At 57.0% G+C, this 21423-nt stretch overlaps 1 protein-coding gene across 1 annotated transcript in view; it reads left to right on the top strand.

Annotated features, from left to right (window-relative positions):
- Window positions 1-21423, top strand: part of TSC22D3 (TSC22 domain family member 3) — a 430696-nt gene that overhangs the window by 183065 nt on the left and 226208 nt on the right. The window lies entirely within an intron of this gene.

The raw sequence follows: 21423 nt of genomic DNA on the forward strand, positions 1-21423 counted from the left end.
GACGTTCCTCTCCCGTGGATGTTCGTTGTCCCCAGCAGCTGCTCTCCTCTGCCTGTCCCCCCTCTCCCCGGCGCACACTAAAGCAAATATTTGTGCTGGCCCAGTAGCAAAGATTTGCCTGTTCGAAACCGTCTGCAACCTGCCGTCCCTCTGGGCTGGCACTGGGATGCTGTGGAGGTGTAGTGGCTGCTGTTCTCCCGGGGCACTGCAGGCCGGGGCGCGGGGTGCTGCCAGCCCCCCGGGCAGCCCGGTTTGGGCAAGGCTGGGCAAGGTTTGAGCTGGGGCCAGGCAAAGCCGCTGAGCAGAGATGTGGGGCTGCCTTCTCCCCCGGGGAGGGTGGGCACCTGGAATGAGATTTCCCTGCAGCCTCCAAAGCCTCTTCCTTCAGGTCCCTGGGCTTTTAAGCTTCATTTTACAGCCGCAGTGGGTCTGTCCGTCACCCTGCGGCCACGCTGATGAGCGACCCAGTGCTGTGTGACCACGGCTGTGTCCAGTCCAAGGGACAAGCCCGGAGAGGATCAGGGCACCAGGCACAGGGCGATGAGTTGGGTTTTCCAGTCCTTCGGCCAGGCTGCTCTCAGCGAGGCCGCAGCCGAGCGCCAGAACTCGGCATATCCTGGGCAAGAGCGGCAGTGAGGGCAGCAGTGAGGGCAGCAGTGAGGGCAGCATCCCCGCCGGCACTCAAGGAACCTTTTGCCCTTCCCTAACCAGGCTAAATTTAACATGTTCTCATTTGATCTGATCTTCACGCCAATATTTTTTCCTCTCCAGTAAGAAAGTTGTGCCTTGGCAGCATATTCTTGTGGCTGTACGGGTGTCCCCTGGAGGGGACACGGGCCTGAAGCACAGTGCCGGGGCGGGAGGGATGGGGGAACCCTTCTGTGGCTCCTAAGAGCCTCGAGGGAGGCCAGGTCTAATCTGAAAATGCATTTACTAGTTCTTCACCTGCATCTGCCCCTGTGCTGGCACGTGTCCTGGGCAGTGCGCAGCAGCAAAATTCGAGAGAAGAGCGGCCGTGGTGGGTGCACCCCCCGATCCGGCTAGCCCGGCACCCTGTCCCCAGCAGTCCCAGTTGCCTGGGGAAGCTTAGGAATGGAATACTGCCTGTGAAACCACACGGCAGCTTTGCTGAGGCACCTCCCCTGCCAGCACCATGCAGGTCTCTGTGTGTTGCAGATGGGGAAACTGAGGCACGAGGTCACATCTCGCCAGGAGGTAAAGAGGGTGAAGTCAGCCGGATTGTCTTGGGCTGGTCGGTCCCCAATCATGAATCATCTTCCGGGTAAGGAGAGCATCTGGAGCCCATCAGGATCACTGGTATAGGTCTAGCAGGGAAGAACAGGCTGCGCTGAGCACGGGGAGCTCACTCTGCTCCGCTCCGCTCACCTCCCTCCCCCAGCCCACCCGCCCTTCCCGGCACTGACCTCTCCTGCTGCCAAACGAGAAAGAACGCACAGGGACAATGTGCTTATTTTTGTGGCTTTTCCATCAGAGACCCGCTTATGTCAAGACTTCCTTCTAAAGCAGAATTCTAGAGCCAGGTTTAAACCGTCCTTCCTAACAGCCGCAACGCACGCCCGGGCACAATCCTGCTGGCGGTCAGGGGTGAAGGCAGGGAGCCCTACCGAGACATGAGTTTATCCAATTTTCTTCTGGTTTCGAGGTGGTTTTCTCTTGCCCTGCCTTGTGATGCAGGTTCGTTACGGCAGCAGCGCTGCGGTGTGCAGTGTTTGCTTCGGCTCATTCCCAGATCTCGAGGCTGGCTTAGCCAGCAGGAGGATTTTAAGCCCCATAGGTGGCAAGGGCTTTTTCTTTTGTTTTCTGCATACCTTGGCCTCATTTTCAAGACTTCCTCTGCAACTGGAGAGGACCGAACACCTCACCATCGAGTGCAAGCGGAGATCCTCAGGTAATCACTTGACTCCAGGAGCCAGGGGATTCATAAACCCATCACATAGTGCAAGAACCTTAATAAATCACAAAATCTGGTTGCTTAGCAACTTAAACTGGCTTTTTTCTAAATGGAGTGCGTTTTCCTAAAGTCTTCTGTCAAAGATGTAGCGTGAGAAAACTAAAATAACCCTTTACATGTGAAGTAAGCTGAATAATGAAGTCACCACATTATTATGATGCTCATTACAGTAAGAGTGGGGCTGGCCAGGGCAGGAGGGCTGGAAACGAGCAGCCACAGCCCTGCAATAGCTCTGGAGCTGCTGGACAAGGAGGGAGAAGTCCCCCGGGAAGCGGTGCGGGAGCAGCATAGCCCCGTGCCTACGCCGGGTTATTTCCCCTCAGGTGTAGCGTCTCAGTTCTCTGCCGGGGCCGGACCCCTCGGCACGGGCAGAGCCGGGAGCCAGGCGCTGCTCCAGGGATGCAACTTGCTGTAACGGACGTGCGAAACCCCGGCGCATGGAGCGATGGGCTCAGGATCCTGTGGGAAACAGCTCACTTGGCTACTGGCCGGGAAGGAGCGTAGCCAGTTCTGCAAGCACTGATTGCAACCAGATGCTGCAGGGAATGCTTTTCCTGCTCCGGCTCTGCTCCACCCCGCAGCGGAGCGTCTCCTCGGAGGAAGGGGACATGGCATACCCTGGAGGTGATGCCTCGGGTGGACTGGTTTGGGCGGCAGGGCTTTGGATGGGTCTCGCTTGCTGGTGAGGGGCAGGGGATGGGGATGCCAGGATCCCCGAGGCGGTTAGCAGGGCAACCTGACCTTTCTCCTTCTCCCCCGCTTGTCCTGGGGCCCCCCACTGCAGCAAGCAACAGGCAGCAGCTTTTAAGCTGTGAAATACTCGCCAAAGCGCAGGGGCTCGGACAGCTGCTGGCTCGGCCTCCGCTTTGCTTCCAGCCGAGGGGAGCAGCGGGGAGGGAGCAGGAGGCACGTCGAGGAGCGCAGAGCCCCAAGCCGCCTCGCCGGCCGCCCTCGCCCCCCGGCTGACGTAATGCCAGGCTGGGGGGGGACACGACACGTTTGGCGGCGAGGGCTGCCAGATGTCTTGTACGGCTGGGATTTCCCCTGCCCGCTCACTTGCTGGGGACTCCTGTGAGCTGCTGTGTAACCGCCCAGCCTCGGGGTTTGCTGCGGTCTCGGAAAGGTGGCCAGCTGGGCACCCTGGGGTGCCCGGTCCTGCCCCTGCCTTGCAAACCCCACCGGGAGCCCGTGAAGCTCTTGCAGGTCACACGCTGCGAGGGCAGGGCAGTAAGCGCCTCTGCCCTGTGTCTGCTCACTAACGGCGGCTTGGGTAAGGATCATCGGTAGGGATCATCGGCAGGGATCATGGGTAAGGATCATGGGTAAGGATCATCGCCTCTTCACAAAACCGCCCACCCCAGGGGCACTCTGGGCAGCCTTTAAAGCCAGAGCAGTGACACCGGCTGGGACCGACGCCTGTGGGGTTCAGCGTCCGACAGCCAAACTTGCATTTTTTTTTTTGCAAAACTGCTTCTTACTACACAGGGACCTCAATCCGAAGGGCAACGCTTGGTTGGAGCCCACGGCCGCGGAGGTGAATCACGCGTGCGCTCCCCGCGGGCAGCATCCGGCTGGAGCAAGACGCGATGGGCGCAGGCGCTGGGCCGGAGCTGCTCTGCTGCAGGTGCCCCCAGGACCCCTCGCCCCGGGTCCCTGCCGTGCTGCCCAGACGCAGGGTCCCCCCCGTGCCCCGTGTCCAGCGCGCAGCGGGCGTGGGGCTCCCACTGGCCTCCCAGTGCCCACTGGAGGGTGCTCTCTGCCAAGGTTTGCGCCGTAGATGTTTCCAGCAGCCCTCGGTGCAGCAGCTGGTGAGAAAAAAAGAAGGTGGAGGTTGGAGAGGGATTGCTGGGATCTGCAGGTGTCCCTGCCCAGCGAGGAGGCAATGCTGGACCCCACCGGGCACAGTGCCGGACCCCGCTGGAGCCGCGCTCCCGGGGGCCGTGGTTATGTGGCACGGCAGCGCGGCTGCTCCGTGTGCCCGAGCTGCGGGTAAACACCTCCAGCCCAGGCTGCATGGCCGTGCCGCTCACCTTGGCCTCAGGGCACGCTCACCTTGGCCTCAGGGCACGCTCACCTTGGCCTCAGGGCACGCTCACCTTGGCCTCAGGGCACGCTCACCTTGGCCTCGGGGCACGCTCACCTTGGCCTCGGGGCACGCTCACCTTGGCCTTGGGGCACGCTGCCCTGGAGCCTGCGGGGCTGTGGCTCCCAAGCCACCTCTTACGGTCCCTCTGGAAAGCCCCTTTCCTGCCCCTGCTCCAAAACCCAGCAGCTTCTGCAGCCTCCCGGCTCACCCTGCGCCTCCTCCCAGGACTCTCCAACCATCTCGTGATTTTATCGAGCAGCCCCCAGCACGAGCACACGGGCTGCAGGGCCCACGGGTCTGGTCAGACACGGTCCTGCAGCCCAGGACACCGTGGGCAGGACAGGGAACAGCGCCTGGCGTCAGGCTTTTCTTCCATGCAATCCCCTTTATTTACTGAGTTATGTGCAAGGTTTCCAGAACTTCATCTGAGTAGCATGAAATATCCCCAAAACGGATATCTGGCAAACGGACCACAGCTACTGCCTCCTCCCTGTCCCCGTCCTCTCACTAAAAATCAATCGACACACCAGATACTCCTACAGCCAGGTCTCCTCACGGATGTCATTCACTACCAAAATTGGATACAGCATCCCCTGTTCTTAGCTCACACGTGATAGTAACTATTTCTCTTTCAATTAGCTCACTTCTACCCCGGTAGGTAGGGAGGTGGGCTTTGCACTCGCTGAAACTTGTGTGTATGCTGCACAAGTTTGTTTGTCGAAGTGGATGTTCAGCTACAAACTCATCACCCAGTTCCCTGGCTTAGGCTTCTCTGAGGTGCTTATGGGTTTTTCTGGATTCAATTAACTTCTCTCTGTGTCATCTGCGAACCGGGCTCTGCTTGCCAGCTCTTCCTCCTTTCCAGATCACTGCGGAAAACATTACCAGACACAGCGATGAGATCCGTGCTGGTGGCGTTCATGAAAAATTGAAGATTAAGTCCCCTTAGTTTTTCTGCCTGAGCCATTTTTTCCCCACGACACAATTCTTCTCCTGCCCTCTTGCCTGGCTTTAGTGCTGCGCCTTGCCCAGACCTCTGGCTAGCCCAAATAAGCCGTACCTCCTGTTGGAAGTAGGAGCAGCGTTGGGGATGTTTTGGAGAGACTGATACATTTTCCTTTCACGGAATCCATGTCATCCCATTTTGCTCCATTAGTCTATTTTTAATCACAGTTTAAAAACATTTTCCAGGAACAAATACAAAGCTTACTGGCCAGTAATTCCTCCAACGCCTAGCGATATTTTAGGTCCAGGTACGCGATTTGCTGCCAGGCAGAGCAGGCGATGCATTAAAGGGTTGCATACATTTGAAAGCAGAACAACAATTAAGTTCTCCTCCTTTTTTATCACATTATTATACCTCGTTGAGTCACCGGAGGCGTCTCCGCTGTACTTGCGGGTGAAGTGCCCCGGCGCTGGGCACAAGCTGGTGCAAGGCTGCCCGTGGCCAGGCCCCGTGGGACGGGAGGGGGCTCTGCATCGGGGGTGCACCGGTGCCACCAGCCTCTGCGCAGAGGGACGGCAGAGCACCAGGCTGTACGCCGGGGCGCGAGGCAAGGGCAGGGCTTTAAACTCTTTTCTGCGCTGCGGCCACTCTTTCGAGGCAGAGGAAGCGATCTCCCTCTTTCCCGAGGCTTTGAACGGCGCGGGGCCGCTGCGTTGGGCTGTTTTGTGCCTGTTGTACGGACAGCCCCCGTGGCATCCAGCTTGTCCTCTTCCCAGCAGAAACGGGACAGTCGTGTGGCTCCGACAGGGACGCGAGGAACCTCTCTCACCTGTCTTAACAAGGAGGCATAAGGCTGCCCTTAAGAATGAAAAATCATCCTGTGCAGCATTCGGCCGTGCCTGGGAAATGTCCCATTATTCCGGCGATCTCTCTCAGTTTCAAAATGTTAATTAAAAACTTTGCAAAGCTACACTATATTTCCTCCCCTGTATTTTGCAGCATGTTGCTATTTAATCTTTGGGGACACAGAACTCATTATTTGATGTGCTGGCGACGATGAGTAAGTGCTTAGATAAACTAGTGCAAAATAATAATTATCTGACAAAACCCACAGGCAAAATTCAATCTACAGGGCAAAGAAACATGGTTCTTCTAATAGATACACTGTAGGTGTTTGCGTCTGTACGGAAACGACGCTTCGATGCTGTGTGGATGCCTGTGATTTTTGCACGAGTCCTACTGTATGGGTCACCCGGGCAGAGTCTGTGGATGCGTCTTGCTGCACACTCGGAATTACTTATCCTTCCCCTCTGCCGCCACGGAGGGCTGCAGGCGTGCTGACGGCTCACGGCAACACTTCTGTTTGTCCCTGTGTCATCCTTAAGGTAATTTACTCTCACAAATGAAACGAGATTTTTTTTTTCCCCGAGCCAATAGATTTTGTAAGATTTCTACCAGTTTGAGAGCCAGGGGCTAGTGTAGCCCCGTGGGGGCGGTGGCTCGGCCGCGGCGTGGGAGGATGCACCGGGGGGAACCAGCGCAGGTCCGCACCCGTGACAGGGGAGAGCACGTCGGTGTCCTGCACGTGTCACCTGGCGCGTGAAAACAACGTCCCTGCTGCGCCCAGGCGTGGCACCGGCTGCCCGAGAACCGGCACGGGGGGGGGGGGGTTAGGGAGAGGATTAGATCCCCGGGTTAAATGATTCAGCTGCCGTTCAGGAGCACGAGGATGCGTCCCCCACCCGCAGGGTTACCGCAGTGCCTTGGCGGGGGAGCCGAACATGCCGACGCCATTAAGCAATGCCAGGCAGAATCGGGGGGGCACGTGTTAACATCCTCCCCATCTTACCCAGGGTCTGGCAGGGCTCCTTGCACCCCAGCCTGCCTCAACAGCTCATTCTCTGCCATTAGCATGCGGTGGCGAGAGGAGTGTCACTCAGGGAGATAAATCACTGCCACTTCCCATTACGATAATAAATGTCTCCCGCTTCCTAATTTGCTCTCCTAGTTCTGCCAGCCGCGGCCACGCGCCCCACACATATTAAACGCGTGACGAACATTGTCATTACTGTCTGTGTCATTCACTAAGTGACCCTCAGCAAGTTAAATAAATGTTGGTTAGAACTCCTCCCCGTAATGATGCACGGCGGCGTGCTCGGCAAAGGCGTTCCCCTCCTCCCTTTGCTGCCCAGCTCCTCTCCTGGAGCCCCGCTGCCTGCCCAGAGGCCGGGAGCCGGAGGCGGGGGTCTGCACGCCGCTTGCACACTTGTTGCCCCATTCCCCGACCCGGTGCCATACTGGGAGTGCGGCGGCACAGGGCTCTCCAGTCTCCTCCGGCGGCCGAGCCTTGCCCGAAAAAAACTCCCCCGGACTTCAGACCCATCACAGAGGCAAAAGCTCATCTTTCTGCTCCTGTCTCCCAGGCCCCTTCACTATCTGGTTTCAAAACCTTCCTTTACCATCCTCTCCCAAGCAGCAGAGCCCAGCAGCGCATCAGACAAGCTGTTCTGTCGCTACCGCAAGTGTTGATAAGGTCACATATGGCTGCTCGTGCATCGGCTGTTTTACCCATCGGCTCCGGGCCCTGGGCCACGAGCGAGCGCCAAGCCGGTGAGAGCATGTGTAAGCTGTCGCTGGCCTGCGTTTTCTGGAGCAGCAGCAGAATCAGACGGAAAACAAAGATACAGAGAGGTTTTGCACCGGGGCACCCCGCGTCTGACTCGACGCCGGCGAGGCTCCCTGTGGGAAATCAGCCCGAACACGTTGGGGCTTGCCAGTGAGCCGGGGCGAAGGAGTCTCTGAAATGCTGCCGGAGACACAGAGGTCAGAGAAAACCTTTAAAAATGAGGCAAAAAGGACACGGTGTGCAAAGCGCAGGGCTGGGGCTCCGGGGACCTGGGTGCAAGCTGGGAAGCACCCGGCCTGCAGCCCTCTCCCTTGAGGGACCGCTGGCGGTGGTCCTGCTGCGCCCACCCGGGAGGGATGCACAAGTGGGAAACTGAGGCACGTCCGGTGCCAAACCCCTTCTTAATAAAGAGGCGCTTGACGCGTGCAGAAAGCCAGCGACACAGGTCAGGACTGGCCAGCCGCTGCCTCGCGGCGCGGCGTGCGCCGTACGCGATTTACGTGCTGCAAACAGCAGCCGGGGAGGAGGGGATGAGGTGCGGTGGCTGTTCAGCTAATGCCTCGTTTGGGAAGATGAGTGTTTCAAAAATAATCTGTTGATCAACGTTGCGGGTTATTCCATACTACTGGAATGGTTTGAAAATGAGCTTTTTTTATGGGCACACCTCACTGCCTGGAACAGCCAATTCAGTGTTTCATTAATACAATACGTTTCATTTTTCCCCTCGGAGGGGGCAGGAGGAGAAAGGGATTCAGAGCGGGCTGCGAGTTTCGTCCAAAACTACCGAGCCGTGGCCAGCGACCAGCAGGCAGCTTTCCTCCAAATCTTGGGCCAGCGAGGGTCGCGTCCGGCAGAGCTCACGGTCTTCAAACTTCAACGGAAAACAAGAACACACAGCTCGAGACACCCGGGGCCGTAATCCCACGGCCACGGCACCGCTGCTCCGGGCTGGGCAGGCTCTGGCTGTGGCATCGGTGCCGGGACAGGCAGGGCGGTGCGGGCACCGTGCCGAGCTGCGTGGCGATGGCGGCATCTCCTCTGGGGGGGAGGACATCCCGCCGCGCAGAGCAGGAGCAGCCCGGACAGGTGGGACGTGCGGCTCGTCCCAAGCCGGGCAGGACCTGTCTCCGTCAGCTCTCGGCCGGCTCTGCCCCAGCCGGGCTCGGACCGGCGCAGGGAAAAGGTTGTCTTACAGAGCTGGCGAGGGGTCCGGAGCAACGCCCCTCTGCCAAAGCGTGACTTTACAGTTATATTCAGTGGCTTTAGTCCCCCTCTAATCGAAACTTTTAATGGATCGACGGGACTGTAAATGGCTGAGCAGCAGCCGTATACAATGCAGCGATATATTTAATTAAATATGGGCTAGTTTATATGCAACATATATTTTAAAGACATACTATGTTACTGACACATTTTTTGCCTGGGTTTATATAAATATTTATAGGGCCCAGGGGGTGACTTCCTCTCCTGGAAATAAACAGTGTTACTTTTCAATATTGAAATACATATTTCTAAAACAGAAATGAATTATTTATTCTCCTCGTGTGAGACGTGTCCAGCCTCAAAGCAGACTACCGAAGGGGGGTGTTTGCCTCTGATCTCCAGCCTCCATCGCTCTGCAGAGCTGCTCTGGACCAGCGTCCCCATCACCTCTGTCCCGGCGCGGTGGCTGGGTCCGATGGTGACAACTTTCAGGGCCTGCCCTCTGGGTGTCACTGTGCCATCACTCTACAAGCGCTGAGCATCACTGCTTGGGAAGGGATTTGGCCCAGAGAGGAAAGGAAAATATTTCTCATCGCTTGCAACGACCCCAGCGCTGCTGACGGCCAAGCGCCTTGGCTGGCTCTGGGCTCTCTTCCCCCTCGGCCCGCTCTCCTCCAGCTGCGGCACTCGCCTCCCTCCTGCCAGAATCCTGGATCCCCCTCAGGCTCTCTCCTCCTCCCTCTGGCTCAGGCTCCCTCTCCTCCCGGCAGGCCAGCCAGCGTGCTTCCCCGGGATGCTCGCCCCATAGGAGACCTGGCCCGGGGTCCCCTCCAGCAACGAGGGTGAGGTGCAAGGCGCTGGGTGCTTTCTTCCTCCTCCTGTGGCTGCTGGAGGGTGTGCTGCTGTTTATGTTCATTTTTGAAGTATGAGTATGTAGGAGAGAGCGACTAGTCCAGGGTAAAACGCCCCTCGTTGGAGCGTGCGGTGCTCCCAGAGAAGTGCTGAGCCGTAACTGAGGGAAGAGAGAAGAGCAACGTCTGCCGCCGGTACCCGAGATCGTTTCTCCCCAGCTGCTGGCAGCTGCCTCTGGGTCAGTAACCACTGGAAAATCTGGGTTTAGGTGATTCTCACACGTCCAGGACTGAAATATTCTCACAAGTCCTCCCTTACAAGCCCACACGTGCTCTGCAGATATAACAGCCCTCTCCATCTCTGGCTGCCCCCCTCTTTTTACCGAGCGCACGGAGATGCCGGCAGCGTGCCCGTGCTGCCCAGACGGCCCCGGACCTGCGCGCGAGCAGCCGCGGGGAGCTGCTTCTGCAGGGAGCGGAGATCGCGGTTGCCGCTCCGTCGGTGGCCCTGCAGACCCAATTACGGCGTCAGCGGGACAAGCAGGGGGCTGGCAGCCCTCACGTCCCCGAGGTGTCCCCCTCGCCAGCTGAGCCCTGTCGCAGCCCTTTCCTGCACCACGCGGGTCCTCACCAGAGCTGAAGCAGGATAGGATCTAATTAGGACCTCCTGAGGAAGGGAGGGGGAGACTCATTGAATGGAAAGCCCCGGCAGCAGGTGACAGTCTCGGCAGGTGGAGATGCTTGTTTACGTTGTGCCTGTTGCACGGGCTGTGCCTTGACAGCAAAGTCCTTTGGAGAACCCGGGGCTCTGGGGAGGAAGAAGGATGTCGGGGCTGCTGAGCTACGGGGCAAGAGGTGGGTGATGCTGGGCAGCCCAGGTCGTGCACCCCAGGAGCTCAGCCGTGAAACGTGGGGCAGCGTGGGGAGGAGGAGATCCCATTTCCAACCCAGAGGAGGAGCAAGCACTTGTGCTGGGTCTAATCCACGGGCTCTGCTGCTGTTGTGGCTATGGGGGGAGCCTCTCCCGGCACAGACCCCCCACCTCTGTGTGGGGAATCGTCCTCCCTCGGCACGCCTCGGCCCACGTCTGTGCCAGGGTGAGGAGTGCTGGGGTTCCCGTCGGGGACACAGGGCTGCTGATCCTGGGGGGTGGAGAGCCACCGCTCTTGTCTCGTTGTCAGGAAGGTGGGAGTGTGTTGCTGCTCTTTGCTTCGACAGGACGGGGTTTTGTCCTGAAATGTTTCATCTCTTGTGGGTGATGCTGTTAGGATGCACAAAGAGCGCTGCAGATGGAAAGGGACTGAGACCTCACTAACAGCGGTGTGCCCGAAGGCGCTGGATCTCTCCGTGGGCTTCTGCCAGGTTCAGAGAACAAACGCGGTCAGCCCAGCTGAGCACACTCTCTGTAGTCCACTGCAAACTCTTACCCTGCCCGCAGACAAGAGCTGGGCGGTCGATGGTCAAACAGACCGGCTTTGGGGAGCAAACCCGGGCCAAACGTATTTGCCAGAGTTTCTCTCAAGTCGCACAATCCCTTTCTCGGGAACCCAGTTGTCACGCCAGCCTGGCGAGAGGGCTGTTGCTTTCTCTGGACTCTTCCTTGCGGTGCTGCTGTCACTGGTGATGCCCGTGGCCTGGTAGTTGACATCTCCAGCTGTCCAGGAGGAGAGAGGCTGGTGGCCACCGGTCTCTTCTGGGCAGCTCAGGTCTGTCGCCGTGTGCCCTCCCTCGCACCTCGGGGTGCAAGGCAGTCGCTCAGCAGCGCTGTGCCCTGTCGTGCCGGCTCAGGTTTGCTCTGCGCACGCCCCTGTGCTCGGGACTGCATCTCTTCATCTCCACACATCCTTTGCGTTCCGTCGTGCGGGAGAGCCGTGGCCGTGTCCTGCCAGGGCACACCCAGAGTCAGGGTCCCGGCGACCCGTTAGGGATGGAGGGGACAGCAGGGTGACAAAACCTGCAGAACATCTCTTGGCCCCAGAGGAGTTCTCTGTTTAGCAAAGAGGTACGTAAGGCCGGTGCAGGAGCCGGAGAGCGGGGGCTGATGGCGCGTAGGGCTGCGGATGCCGCCTCATCCTCGGCAGGGCACGGCCCGCTGCCGTGTGCGACGCTTGTGCCGAGTTCGGAGGGGAGCACGGGTTCTGCTCCCCCACCTTGATGTGCCTTCCCCTGCCCCACACGTTTTCTCCTGAAGAAAAGGAACGACCGTGAAAATCAGAGCCCGGGTGATGCCCCAGGTACCTCCCTTCAGAGAAACGCAGTTTCTCGCCTTGCGCCTTCCTGGGACCGCAGAGCCTGCGAGGAGCGGAGGGAGCGTGTGGGGTGGGACGGGCAGAGTGGGGCGAGGGGGGCCGGGCAGCACAGCACAGCTGGGGATGTCCGCAAAGAGCGGGCGCAAGCGCACGAGGACAGGCTTGGAGGGGCTTTGAAGAGCTGCTGCAGTTCCCTGGAGGGCAAACCTGGAGGAAAGGACCTGCTGGGAGGGCGCAGGGCAGGGGCAGGTTTATTTATGCTCACCTTTCATTTTTGTTCTGACACACTTTGCTGCTGCTGAGGTTCCCGTACTTTCAAAAGCAGCTTGTTCCAGTTTCTGTTCAGATAAAACTTCACTTTTGAGTTTAAAAGCTCTTTTTGGAGGAGTTCATTATGTAGAAAACATCCAGGCAAATCCAGCTCAAGCATCCCGCTGCTCAGGGCCCTTCTTCCCGTTACAGACGCAAACCCCTGACCCCAGCAGACCGCTGGCACTCGCAGCCTCTGCCCACCCTCCGGGCCACGCACACCATCCGCATCCCGGCACCTTCCCCCTCCCCTCTCTACTCTAGTTCGGTTTGTGCCTGAAATCAGCAGCTCGTTGCAGGCTCCAGCTCCTGGCAGCATGTTTTTTGCAGTGGAGTCAGCCGCTCCATAGTGCATCTCACCCTCGTGGTCCTAAAGAGAAGGCTTTACATGTAACGCGGGTTAAGTTAGTTACCCAGAAAATGTTTGCTGGAGTTTGAGAAATCACAGAGCAGGGCTTGCACCCCGGAACTGGATGCTCTGCTGGGTGCAAGCGACGCAAAGGCGGCGGCTGAGCCTGCAGACGTCCTGGGACGGCCGCTGTGAGAAGGGAAGGAGTGCTGAGCGTTGGCCCCGGGATGCTCCTTCCATCTGTGGGGACCGGCACCCATAGCACCCTTTCCAGGAAAGACCCTGACAAGACCCGCCGTGGCGCTGCCTGGGGAAGCGGCTGCGCTTGCGCAGGTTCCTCAGGGACTTTTGGAAGGCGGCCGTGTCCTGGGTGAGCAGCGTTCCCAGGGGGTGGGAGAGCTGTGCAGCCCCGTGGTGCCTCACAGAGCAGAGGCGACGGACCCAGCAGGGTCCAGGAAGCAAAATGCTCGCAGCCTGCTGCGCTTCCCTGCTTTCCCACCTTGCAGGGTGCGGGGATGGGCCAGTTCCCACGTTTCCTTTCTCTGAATTGCCCTGGCAGGGGACTTCTGGGGTTTTTCTCGTGGCTCTGCTTGGACCCTGTCCGGTGCTGGGGAGAGGAAGGGCCAAGCTGTGCTGTGGCGGTAGAAAACCGTGAAGAAACTTTTCTGAACAGCCGAGCCACGGGGTCAGCGCAGTATTTCACAGTAAGCACGGATATTAATTACCAGGGTTGCAGGGCAGTTTGGCATTACTGTTTCTGCTGCCCCGCAATCAAACGGGTTCATCCAAGTTAATGATCTTGTGCGGGGAATTTATCGTGATCGGCCACTGATGGCAGGACAGGGCTCTGAGAGGGACGTGCAGCAGCTTTGGGCTCCCCGGGGAGGTGACAAAAGCCAGCACAGGATGGTGGGAGGGAAATGGGGGAGGACCTTGCAGTTTGTTTCTGCCTGTCACCGCCGAGCTGCCGTGCTGGCTTCCAGCCCTGCCTTCCAGCTGGCCATCCGCGCCAGACGAGCGCGCTTACAGCCCACGGGCAACTTCCCGACCCTGGTGCTGTGCTGGTGCATTGCTCCTACTGACAGCAGACAGGCAGCAAGTGCAATGCTTCCACCTTCAGCTACAGACCAACGCTCCCTGGGGAGGTCCGAGACCCTCCGACGGGGTCTCGTGCGTGCCTGGGGCTGGAGACGCCGGGCACGGCCAGTGTCAGCCCTCGGTTTCCGCATGGACGGATCCTGCAGGGAAGGAATGAGTCGTGTGGCTCAGACACTTCTGCGCCGCTGCTCAGGAGGGGTGGCAGACCCTCCAGAGCCCCCTCCTCTGCAGCGGGGTGAGAACAGGCAGAAGATGCTCACGTTGAGCCCAGGGCTGTCGGCAGCAGGTCCCGTGGGAACGGAGCAGGGGCTAGCGAGGAAAGAAAGCAATGGCAGGGAACGGATGGAGCTGTGATTCCTTCTGTCGGAAAATCGATAAATCAGTGGGTCTCACACTCCTTTTGGCATCTCATCCCACTCAGAAATCCAGCCGGGAGGCGGGCAGCACAGGGAGCTGGTGGCTCTGCGGTGAGACACCGACGCAGCTCAGCTTGCTAAAGTCAGAAGCCAGAAAACACTTAAAAATAGCAATTGGATGGCCTGCCTTGACCCCATTAGTCATCTCTCTCCCCAGAAGTGCGGATGAGACCAGCCTGGACTCCAGCTGAAGGTCTGCTCTTGCCCAGTGGGACCATTAGTAAGGAGGGGCGGGAGGAGGCACTCAGGCAGAGATGCGGGCAGAGAGATGCGGGCAGAGATGCGGGCAGAGGCGGGTCTGGTGCTCAGCTTTCCTTGTGAGCCAGCACCCTGCGGCCCCGGCCCCTTGGGACACCCACGCTGGAGCCTGGCTTGGGAAATGGGAGCGTACGAGCCCAAGTCAGGGCCACGGCTCTTCATGACGTGCAGGATCTCACGGGCTGGAGACCTAAGGGCATCGCATGTTTTCCTCTCCCTCTTGCTTCACCTCCCTCCCTCAGCACCCTGCGAGGCAGCAGCTCTTTCTCCGTGGGGCCCGGCAGTGTCCGCACCAGCCTGCCAGGGAAATTCAGTCACTGGTGGCGAAGGTAGGGTGGAAATGCTTTCCATTTCCTTTTTACAAGCAGATCCACCCGAGATGAAAGCCGATGTTTGCGATTTCTTCTTTTATCTCGGCAGCAGTTATATGTCTTTTATGGCCCAGCGTTTTTGGCCATTTGAACTCAAAATTCCTGGTGAAAACAACCAGAAAATGCATTTGATGGTTTAACTCTTGACAGCTTAATTCTTGGTCCCCAGTTAGCATTAACCGGTTTTGGTTTCAAAATTAGCAATTGTAATTGATACCTGAGCATGGGATAACTACTTCTGGATTGAGCTTCTGTCAGCCTTCATGACAGTTCATTCAGTCACAAGATGATTTATGCAAGCTCAGGGCTTCACAAGTGCGATTTTCTGTTTCCCTGCCTGTGAACCGCTTTTATTTTATCCTCTTTGCCTCTTATTCTAACTCAGAAATTGATGCTCATCTTCTGTCATTTATTTGTATTAGCTCAGGACTGAGTGAACACAACATTCATTAAGGAGACGAGCACAAACACGAGGCATGTGCGCACATACGTCTGGAGCTGCGGCAGAAGATAGCGAGAGTCCACGTCCCGCGGGTTGTACACGCATGAGTAGAGTCACAATTCTTTAATTGATTCTCCCTTCCACTTCACGGATCAGGCGGGGGCCCTGGCTGGGTGGGGATGAGCAGAAAGCGCTTGGATTTGCTCTTCTGCGTGCAGCACGGGCGCTGGGCGAGGTGTAGTGAGGCTGATGTGTGGGCTTGCTAACGAGCCGTGCCCTGGCAGACTAACGAGAGCGGGGCAGGGATTGCTGCCAGGATGGTGCCGGGGAGGAGGATGAGGATGATGACGAAGGGCAGGTGTCTGCCGGGCTGCTAGAGGAGGAGCAGAGGACCACTGGTGGGAGATGAGTCTCTGCTTCTCCAGGGCTCTCCGCAGGGCTGCTGCCGCAGCGGCTGGAGGAGATCAAAAGCAATGCCACGCGCCGTGTCTGGGGTGGGACAAGCCACCTCAGACGTGCGGGTGTTCGTCAGAACGTCAGAGCCGTTGCGAGCAATGAGGTTTAGCTTTGCAGGGCTGTCATGCTGTGAAAGCCGCTGCATCCCCGCACACGGGTCAGCCACCGCAGTGGAGTGGATTTACCGCTCAGGACCGAGACCTCCGTAGCCACAAAAGTGCAGTTCAGTGCCCTAAAGGGGGGCAATTTCCATGGGGAAATGACGCATTATGAAGAGGATAAAGAACAAAACATAAAACCGTAGCACCACAGCCCAGAGACTCTGCCCCATCCACCCTGGAGCACCAGAGCCGCGGTGTGAAGCTTGGCCGGGGTGACTGCGGGGCTCTGTGCCCGCAGGACAGCCTGCGATGCCGGCAGACCAGCTCGCTTGGGGCTGTGGCGAGGTGCTGTCTGCTGGGGAGGGTGGGCTGGTGTAAGCCGCTGCCTGGACGTGCTCAGCGCTGCCCTGAGGGATGGGGTGTGGGCGCACGCTGCTCCCCACGAGGGAAGGATGGTGCCCCAGACGCAGCCCCCGTGCTCGAAGCCGCCTCTCCTGCCCGAGGCTGGGCACCCGTGGGTGCAGCGCGTCCCAGCTCCAGCCAGGGCACGCAGAGACAGACGCTGCCTCGCAAGGAGCCCGGCGTGGCTCAGCAAGCAGCGAAAGAGGCACCGAGAAAGCACTCACCATCATTAACACAAAGCCAAAAAGCAAATAAAAGGCCCTTTGTGCTTCTCCTCATTAGTCTGTGTGTCTCCCCGGTGCAGGGGAAGTAATTATCCATTTCTTCATGCTGGTGCGGAGAGTCTCCTCTTGCCCTCGGCGCATGCCCAAACACCTTGTCCGCGGAGTTAATTGACACGCGCGATGGGTTTCTTCTCGCCGTCCCCATTCTCTGACAAGGCTCTGTGTTGTGGGGCTTTGTCCGTCTGCCGTTGGGTTTGGCTGTTTTTCTCTGGTGCCCGCTCAATTAACCGAACAGGGGCACTTTTCCCCTTAGGGAAGGGGTAAATCGTGTGCCCGGCTCCCGGGCTGCACGTGCGGCAAAGGGACCCAGCCCTGCACGGTACGGGGTGCTGCACCTCAGGGCTCCTCGTGCAAAGCCCGTGCCAGATCCGACCTCCCTCACCAGGGAAACCTACTCGGTGCGATCTCGGAGCAGCCACGGCTCCGCAAGCTGAGGCCACGCGATCCTCACGCGTCTGTCTAAGAGCCGTTTTAACAGCCCTAATGGTCTCTCAGTTTAGCCTGGAGCTCTTAAAAACACCTCCTACCTACTGGTAATAACTAATTTGGAAGATGTTATTGAATTAATAATATTGATGTCCCCTCCTGAAGGTCGGGCTGGTAATAAAGTCATACGATAGTATTTATGCTAATATTAAAATTAATTACCTGCCCTTTTTATGCGTATTAATGATTTGTTTGCAATGCTCTTTATAGCTGTAATGGAAAGCCAGCGACTGATATACCTCTGTTCTTTATGAATGTAATTAAAAAGAAAGCACTTTAAGGCATTTATTCACAAATAACACCCGCCAGGATCTGAACCTCGGGTGGTACGTGTGATCCACGCCGTTTGTTAAATGTCACATTCGCAATTATGGGCTCCCACCTGATTTGCATCTGGTTGCTAGAGTGGGACGTGATCTCTAGGCACATTGCTGGGGGAGCAACAAGCGGGAGCTGCGACGGGAGATGTACAGCGACGCAGAGCCGAGCGCTCCGTGGGCGAGGAGCGCAGCATCTCGCCCCACCTGCCTCTGGGGATCCTGGTCAGCAAGAGGCTCAGAAAGCTCCAGGACGTGGGTGTCCTTCCACCGAGCGCTGCACGAGGCTGGGCCGGGTCCTCGTCCCACAGCACCAACTTGGAGCCTCCGCCGTGGAGGATCGCTGCTCTTCCCAGTGCTGCGTGGGAGAGAAAAAACACGGGGGGGGTCTCTGAGATTTTGGGGTGGCAGAGGCTGCTGTGGGCAACGGCGACGCTGTTGGATCGTGTGCTGACCCGCCGCGTTCCTGCACCTGCGGCTTGCTTCGGACACCACAGGGTAGCCCTCTCCTGACTCTGGACTTGGAGCTGGTGTGAGGTTTGGGTACCCTTAGCGATATTAGCGCAGTAAGAGCGGCCCTCTTAAAGGTGACGAGGACCTCTCACCCCCCCCAGCTATTTCCTAAGTGCTCTGGCACACACATTCTTCTAAATCCTGTGGCTGCAAGGTGTCTTGACCTCTTAGACTCAGAACCTGCAGCCTCAGAGCAAGAAAATGCCAAGCCAGATTTCTGCTGATGCTCTCCCTCCCCCAGCAGCCCCTCATCCCTCTGGCGTCCACCAGCCCACGCTGGCGTCTGAGAGGTTTCACGATCTCTAGAGGCATCTCTAGAGCTCCTCCCGGTCACTCTGCCTCTTAGGGAGCGGAAGACGTGTCATCTGCAGGAGTGAGAGCACGAGCTTCTCTTTCCTGAAGGAAACAAAAGATCAGAGCAGGCTCCAGAAAAACTGCTTCTCAGCAGATTGAGCTCTGAAAAAAAGAAATGGTTTCTCACAGAATGAAAGGTTTTGACTCCATTTTAACCACTTCTTAATGTTCTAAATATTTTTTAAGGCATTTTTTGAACTGACTCTGGGGAATTGCTTTGGGAGGGGCTCTGACATGAGCCTTTTGGCGGAGATCAGCAGGAACCTGAGATTTATTCTGGAGACAAGCTTGCGTTTGTGGCGTTAAAACCTGTGGCCAAGTCTCACCTACCTGTAATTCCCCTAGAAGATGTAACCCGTCCCCTCGCCACCCCTCTGTGCTGCGAAAACCTGGAAGCAGCAGCAGCAGCAGCGATTGTCAGGCGCTGCCTTCGTGGCACGTTCTTCTGTCGCTCGTGTCAGTTCACCTGAGTTTTTCTGCTACTGGCAACTGCAGTTGTTCCTGATTTACGTTTAGTGCCCGGGCATCGCAAGCGAGATCAGGGCAGTGAGACGGGCGAGAGCCCCTGCCACGAACGATGCGCAATCTGAACGCACGGACAGAGAAGCAGGAGACGAGCCGAGGAGGATCGCTTACGACCTTTCGTTTTTGAGGCAATGGCGTGCAGTTTCTTATGCAGGGAGGGAACAATATTCTCTACGTCTGATTAGTATTAAATATTTCACAACTCGCAAAGTCCCGGCGTGCATTAGCATATGGCAGAGTTGCCTCAGTTTTGGCTACTGCGAGAGGATGATTAATTAGTAAGACATTTTTATGTATGAAAGGGAAAACATTACAATCCTTGTGGTTGGCAGCATGCTGATGTTTTACATTTCTGTAAGGAATAGGAGGATATGCTCATTGGCATGCTTCCCTGAAATGTTTACCAGCAAACATTTATCCTTGTTTTCTTAAATAAAAAATTTGCATATTACATGTTAGAGTAATAGCATGTTGGAAATAGGCCCTTTGGAAGGGAAACGGGGTAGTATGATCTCCTGCTGCAGAAATGCACTTCTCTAAGTGAAAACATACAAATCGTTAGGCGGAAAGTTAAGCTTGGAAGAGGAAAGGAAGTACGGAAGAGATTTGTAGCAGAGCCGCTGCGAGCGTTACGAAGTGGAAATGGGAGTGCAGGTGTACGGAAGCACCAGGAGCAGCGCTAGAAAAGGGATTAGCGAGCCATGTTGATAGCTAATGACAAGACTGACGGCTGAACCAAGAGGCACGGCGAAGCGAGTGGCTTTTATCGAGACCGGATCCCATACCATTTGTTAGCGGAGAGCCTTCACTCCGGTAACAGGAAGGTGGCACTAAGGGACAACTCATCATACGTCCATTTCTCTTCCTGTGGTCTCAACAGGAGGGCAGCTGGTGCATGAAGGTGCCCAAAGCCAAAGAACAAAACACAACGGGCAGCAGCGTCATCTAAGCACCCGAGATGTTGCAAGCACGGTCCTGAGACAGAAAATCCCCCCATGATAAATGTTTAACTCCTGAAATACGTAAGAGGCCAGTGTCCTGGGCTGCAGAGGCTGCAGGAACAATAGAGCACAAATTCTCCCTGGATGGAGACCCTGGATTCACCCGCCCCAAGATCTTCCTGCAGTTCCCGTGCTTTTCCAGCTGCCGGCTCCTTTTGTGAGCCCACTCCACAGGTCCTTGCACCGGTTGCTGAAGGAAGAAGACTTTCTGTGCAGACTGAACGCAGCTTACCCGAGCCCTGTCTCCTCACAGACTCCTCGCTGGTTTGCAGTGCATCAGAGAAAACCCCTTTTTGATCCCTTCCCAAATTGCAAGGACTGCTTGAAAGCACTGACGTACCGTTACAAGGATGCTCGGGATGGCACAGGCTCAGATACCATACGGCTTGTGGAGACAGCAACAACAAACAGCCAGACTTACAGGACTACAGGTCCCAGAGCCTGGGAGAGCCACCGGCACCCTGGTCAACAGGCAGGGGCTTTCAAATCTCTCCCAGAAACCTGTTAAGTCGTGCTCAGGAAAATGTCTTGTCTTTAAGAGCTCCTTGCCATGTTCCCCAGGCACCAGTGCCCGTGTGCACCAAACGTGATGCCTTGGTGGGTAACTCCTGGAGCCCCCAGCACCTCCCCTCAGCCACCTGCTTTCCAAACACGACCGACTGTCCCAGAAACGTTTGGTGGATTAAATACATTTCACTGGATTGTGACAAATGGCTTGGATCAGCCCAGAAGAGCAGCTGTCCATCCTGAACCCCGTCCCACCAAGCTTTGCCATTTGCAAACTGCCAGTGATGACTTTTCCACCACTGCTGCGGTTCTGAAAGTGTGCTCGCCCAAGAACTACTTCTGGGGGATCCTTTCTGCAGGGAGCTACCAGCAAGCTGGTTTTAAATGTATCTAACAACGGCCTGACTAATTTTGCATGGTACAAAGACCTGCGCCAAAACATTGGTGTAGCATTGAGTCAAATTCCCCGAAAGTCTGCCTGTATCTCTGATAGTACAATTGCTTATACCCCTCAAATCTTTTGTCCCTTCAGAAGGGTGAACACAAGGGAGGCAGAGACGGGGTGTGCAGGGACAGAGGTCCGAGCGGAATGGGAAGGAGCTGCGTGCACCTCCGAGGAGCGGAGTGCTGGAGGTGGGAGCACGCGTGTTGGGAGAGGAGGGGCCAGGGGCAGGCAGAAGCACCGGCCACATAACGGCACAGAAATGTTAGATGCAAAGGTACTGTGCTTTTTCGGTTAGAAATGTAGGCAATTCCCTGTCCGATCGGGTCAGCACAGGAACGCACACAGCATTGCACGAGGTGCACAGAGCAGGAAAGCCCTCCGAGCTCCCCACAGAAAGCAATCACAGGAGAAGGCCCGAGGGAAGATGCACGTTAGCCATGGATGACCCAAAGCACCGGAGCCCAGCTTTGGAGAGGCTTGGACCAGGAACCCACTGCAGCTGCCTGAGGGACCACCGGCTCGTGTCTCCAGCCCATCGCCACTGAGCAACTATCTTCCTGCACACACGCCGCTAAAGGAGTATCCCTTCCCGTAGTGCCCCCAGGAATTTAGCAGCTCTCAAGGTCTACGTGCAAGGATTTCTCTTCACTTGCTTCTCCCTTGTTGAATAAGCCGTGGCAAATTAGGTCATGTGGAGCTAAATTGAGCATTAACTGTTCTCCCTTCAGAACTACTGCTGCAGCCTCTCCGGGGAAATAAAAACTGTTTCAAAATGTGACTTGGATGAGATTGCTTCCCCTCCAGTGCTGGAAATCTCTGGGCTTTCCAGAGATGAGCGGCTGGGAGAAAGCTCCCG

This window comes from Balearica regulorum, chromosome 11, assembly GCF_011004875.1.
Source record: "Balearica regulorum gibbericeps isolate bBalReg1 chromosome 11, bBalReg1.pri, whole genome shotgun sequence".
NCBI classification, from domain to species: Eukaryota; Metazoa; Chordata; class Aves; order Gruiformes; family Gruidae; genus Balearica; species Balearica regulorum.